The sequence below is a fragment of the Chrysochloris asiatica genome, unplaced genomic scaffold (genome assembly GCF_000296735.1).
Source record: "Chrysochloris asiatica unplaced genomic scaffold, ChrAsi1.0 scaffold00064, whole genome shotgun sequence".
NCBI lineage: Eukaryota > Metazoa > Chordata > Mammalia > Afrosoricida > Chrysochloridae > Chrysochloris > Chrysochloris asiatica.
In genome coordinates, this window is record NW_006408582.1 from 3,890,378 (window position 1) to 3,896,208 (window position 5,831).

Consider the following 5,831-nt stretch of genomic DNA (forward strand, 5'->3'; position numbering starts at 1 on the left):
TTTCAGTCAATATTTTGCCCACAGAATTCTTCAATATAGCAAGTCAAGGTTCAGATTTTTTCTTCAGTTCTTTCAGCTTGAGAAATGCTGACTATGTTCTTCCCTTTTAGTTTTCTAACTTCCGGCCTTTGTACATTTTATTGTAATACTTCACCTTGTCTCCTCCAACTGCTCTTTTATAGTTTCTGTTCAGTTCTTTTACTTCTTCATTTCTTCCATTTGCTATAGCCTCTCCACATTCAAGAGTAAATTTCAGAGTCTCTCTTCTGATATCCATCTTGGTCTTTTCATTTTTACCTATCATTTTAATGACCTTTTGCTATCTTAATGCATGATGTCCTTGATGTCATTCCACAACTCTTCAAGTTCTCAGCCATTAGTGTCTAATGCATCAGAGCTGTTCTTGAGATGGCCTCTAAATTCAAGATCATATTTTGACTCTTGTGGATTTGTTTTAATTATCTTCAGCCTCAGCCTGAACTTGCATATAAGCATAATAGTTGGTGCCTGGCCAGGTTTTGGCTTATGATATTGAGCTTATGCTTCATTTCTTCTCACAGATTTAGTCAATTTGCTTCCTAGGTATTCCATCTGGTGAGGCCTACCTGTATAGTAACCATTTATGTTGTTGAAAATAAGTGTTTTCAATGAATAATATAAGTCACAGGTTTTGCCAAATTCTATCATGCGCTCTTCGCATATTTTCTATCTCCAAGGCCATATTTTCCAACTACTGATCCTTCCTTTTTGTTTCCAACATTCCCATTCCAGTCATTAGTAATTATCAATCAATTCCAGACTGAAGAAGTTGTTAGAATTCTTCAATTCCATCATCATCAACTGTAGTAATTGGTTTGTAAATTTGAATAATATTGGTATTAATTTGTCTTCCCTGGAGGTGTATAGATTTTATCCTACCACAGGCTTAAATTGTTGTTGTTGCTGTGAAGTGCTGTCGAGTCGGTTCCGACCCATAGCGATCCTGTATAGGGTTTCCCAGGAGCAGCTGGTGAGCTTGAACCACCGACCTTGCAGTTCAAATGGCTTTGCAGTCTGGCACATTAACCCACAGCGCCACACCAGGACTCTCACAGACTTAAATACAGAACTTAAAAATGCTTTTGACAATGAAAGTGATGTCATTCCTCTTCAATTTGTCTTTACCAGCAGAGTAAACCATGATTGTCTGATTCAAAATGACCAAAACCTGTTCTTTTACGTTCACTAATAGCATCTGTGCCAAGAAATTTGGCCAACTGATTGGAGATTCATATTTGTGCCCATTCCAAAGAGAGGTAACCCAAAGGAATGTGGAAATCATCAGAAAATATAATTAATAACATATAGAAGTAAAATTTTGCTAAAGATAACTCAAAAACATCTGCAACAGTCCATTGACAGGAAACTGCCAGAGGCTTAAGCCAGATTCAGATGAGGATGTGAAACTTAGGGCTATCATTGCTGACATTAAATGAATCTTGGTTGAAAGCAGAGAATACCAGAAAAGATGTTTTCCTGTGTGTGTTTTTTGACTATGCAAAAGCTCTCGACTGTGGATCATGACAAGTTACGGACACCACTGTGGAGAATGAGTATTCTAGAACGCTTAATTGTGCTTATAAGGACCAAGAGACAGTTGTTCAAACAGAACAAGGGGACACTTAATGGTTTGAAATCAGCAAAGCTGTGTACCAGGATTGTATTCTTTCATCATACTTATTCAGTTAGTATGCTGAGCAAATAATCAGAGAAGTTGGGTTACATGAAAAATAACATGGCATCAGGATTAGAGGAAGACTCATTAACAACCTGCGATATGCAGATAATACAACCTAGCTTGCTGAAAGCTAAGAGGACTTAAAATGCCTACTGATGAATACAAAAGACTACACTCTTTAGTATGGGTTGCACCTCATTGTGGCGTGCAAATAAAGCAAAAATCCTCACCACTGAACCAGTAAATAATATCATGATAAAAGGAGAAAAGATTGAGCTTGTCAAAGACTACATTTTGCTTGGGTCCACCATCAAAACTCTTGGATGCAGCTATCAAGAAATTAAATGCCATATTACATTAGGCAAATCTGCTGCATAAAACCTCTTTAAAGTGTTCAAGAGCAAAAATGCCAGTTTGAGGACTAAGGTGTGTCTGACTCAAGACTTGGTATTTTCAATCACCTCATATGCATAAAGGAAAATAATGACTAAAGAAGAACATGGAAGAATTGATGCATTTGAATATGGTGTTTGAGAAGAATATTGTAAGTACTGTAGTCTGCCAGAGTAACAAACAAATCTGTCTTGGAAGAAGTACAGCCAGAATGTTCCTTAAAAGCAAGGATGACAAGATGCATCTCCCATACTTTGCACACGATCTCAGGAGGGACCAGTCCCTGAAGGACATCATGCTTGGTAAAGTGGAGGGTAGGCAAAAAAGAGGGAGATCCCCCAAAGAGATGGATTGACACGGTGGCAGCAACAATGGGCTCAAACATAACAATTGTCAGAATGATGCAGGAAGCCCTTCTGTTGTACATAGGGTCACTATAAGTTGGAACTTATAGTTGATGGCACATAACAACAACACTCCAGAGACTGCTTATATTCACTAATTAATATGTATTTATTGAACACCTACTATGTACCATGCACAGTGGTAGTGCTGCAGATTCAGTGGTGAACACATGTTAATAGGAAGATAATAACTCTTGGACAATCAGTGTGGCCTATAGTTTGGGTCCAAACAGAAACTGTTATGGCACTGTGGGAAAAGCACTGAATTGCAAGGTAGGTTTGAACCACAAGGTAGGCAGTTCAAATTCACCATCTGCTCCTTGGAAACCCAGGGTTTGCTATGAGTCGGAACCAACTCAATGGCACTTCACAACAACATTGCAAATAAAAAGACCTGGTGTATTTTATTTACTCCTGGTGTGGCACTGTAGGATAAGCACTGGACTGCTAACCACAAAGTCAGAGGTTCGAACCTACCAGCTGCTCCTCAGAAACCCTATACAAGGTCACCATGAGTTGGAGCCTACTCAATGACACTCACAAACAACAACATAGGCAAGATAAAGGAGAGAAATGAACTACAGCTATTTTTTTCATTAAACAGTAATATTCTTGAACTCCTCTCATCTTTCCCTTCCAACAAGATCCATCCTAACTGTTAAAACAAATGAAAGAACACACAAAAAGATCCAGGTGTTTGATGGGAAGGAGAGGTGCTGGATGAATACTACTTCTCCCTACAAGATTCAAAACACTGCTTTTCTCTTGCTAATTAACTACAAAGAGGTAAGATGTCAGCTCAGTTTCATCTCCAGCTCCTGCAGATAGAAAATGTGATTTCCAACAATGTACTCATTATAAAAAAAAAATCCTAATACATCAAAATTGGATGCCCTGTGGAGTTCATTATAGGATTTGAGGAGTGTCTATACTGTCATTTCATCTTGTCTTTTTTTCTTTTGTCTCATCAGTCACTTAAAATGTCCAAAGAGAACCGTATTCTTTAAAAGCATCCTATTGATTGAAAAGTATAAGAGATACTGGTAGAGAAATGTTTTTTGTTTTTTGTTTTTGGTCCACCATAGATTGACCTGGTGGGGAATTTATAATCCTCTGGTGTATATTTACTACGAACACATCCATCAGAGATTATTCTCTCAGAGGAGTGCTATAAACACAGCTGAATACTTGATCAAGAAAATTCTACAAGAAATTAATCAACTACAGCCATTAATTCTTTGTGTCACTGGAGGTTTCTTAATATTGCTACAAAGGTAACCTGCAGGTAACTAGTACAGGAGTGAGCCGCTCACTAGTTTCTGTATTCAACTAGTGAATTATAAAGGCTGAACTTCATACCCAGTGTTAACCCTTTAATCTGGTTACTCCAGAATATGAAGCATGTGAAAGGGTACATGTGTAGGCTGATGGTGGATTTTCCCTAGGTCAGTACCAACTCCCAGCCTGCCATGAGATAGGCAGGGAGTATGACATATTAACAAAACTAACCTGCCAATTTGGGATCATGATTTCCTTCCTTATAGCGTAAAAGAACAAATGCAGTTTTAGTGAGCTGCTTGATTAGTATTAATAAACCATTGTTACACACTAAGAAACTATGATCCCTGGAAGACCACCAAGTTTAAAATGAGGCCTATTTGTACCTTGTTATAAGTGGGACTCTGGTAGCGTAGTTGTTACGAGTCAGGATGCTAAGCTCATGGTCAGCAGTTCAAAACAACCAGCTGTTAAGTGAGAGAAAGAGGAGGCTTTCCATGCCTGTAAAGATTTACAGCCTTGAAAACCCCATGCAGGGTTGCCATGTGTTGGAACCGACTCCATGGCACACTGCCGCCACCACATAAGAGTGATTCACACTCTACGTCTTACAACGACTTGTGGCATTTACAAAATATAAAATAAAATATCATCACACATTCCTTCCACCCCCACTGAAATTCTGACACAGGAGGCCTGGAGATACGGTCTACAAAGTTCTACAGATGCTTCTGATGCAAAGCTGGGAAAGAATCATAAAATTAGACATTTGATCCACACAGCCATTGTTATACAAGGGAGGGTACCCTAGACATAAGAGTTTTTGTCATTGTTAACAAAATCTCAGCATTGTAAGGTACATGAAAGGCCATCTAGCCGAAATACCATATTGTATTTTTACTGCACTACAACACCTCTCAACTGATAGGACACACACTATGTCACAAAATAGTTCACACCATTGTTGAAGTATCATAATTACTAGAAAGTTCTCCCTATATTGAGTCAAAGCATTCCTTCTTCTGCCAACTAGCCTAAGTCATACCTTTTGGGGCTCTCAAATTTAAGTGTATTCACATCTCTAAAATGGCCTCTTAAAAGGTTGAAGGCCTGATACATGGGTGGGGTTGTTAAATGGGCACCAAATTTAAAATCATATTCTCTAAACCACAATTTTCTCATCTGTGAAATGGAACTATTAGTTCCTATCCTATCTATCTTAGAGTATGGTTGAGAGCGTTAAATGGAAGAAATAAAAGGAAAAGCATGTTAGGAACCTACTGGTAGTAATCAAATTATTAGTAGTAGTCTTTCCATATTCATATGTTTATAATCATGAGCCATGTCATAATGTCACTTCACTTTGAAAAGCCAGAGTCTTACAAATATTCAGGATTTAGGTAAAGGCAAACAGAATATTGCACGTTGTTCTCTTTAGGTAAGTTGCCAAGAGCAGTGCTCCTAAAAGTCTATGTGTTCCACATCAGAGTAAAAGACAAACACAGAGAACTCCTGAAATTATAATAGAAAGGATCTTTAAAACTAAGTCAGATTTTTTTTTTTCATATTCTTTCCTTATTCTTCATAAAATATTCCCAACTCAAAGAAGAAATAACATGGATGAGAAAAGGCACCTCTATTGAAACCTGCCATTACTAACACTGTGGCTGAAAACAGAATTTCCAGAAGAGCTACTTTAATTCATCCAAAGATATTAATAATAGTCTATTCATTTTGCATAGAAACCACATCATAGTTGCATTTTAAGTATACATGGTAGTAGTATATTTTTCCAACTTTCATGGTATGTTATTTACAAATATCCCACATAGGAATGATTTAGCAGCAGAGTCCAGGAAGCATGACTCCTATTTACTTAGATGTCTATGTTCATTAATAATAAATATAATTATGTGTTTCATTTGAATATTTCTGAGAAGAATGGAACTAAGATGCAAACCTTTGGATTTCTTCTGAACAAAAGAACATAAAAATACTATTGGTATTCTGGGTAAAGCTTGGTCTTTAGCTATACAATA

At 37.5% G+C, this 5,831-nt stretch overlaps 1 protein-coding gene across 2 annotated transcripts in view; it reads right to left on the reverse strand.

Moving 5' to 3' along the window:
• LOC102823711 (mitochondrial peptide methionine sulfoxide reductase-like) overlaps positions 1 to 5,831 on the reverse strand; it is a 689,887-nt gene that overhangs the window by 259,278 nt on the left and 424,778 nt on the right. The window lies entirely within an intron of this gene.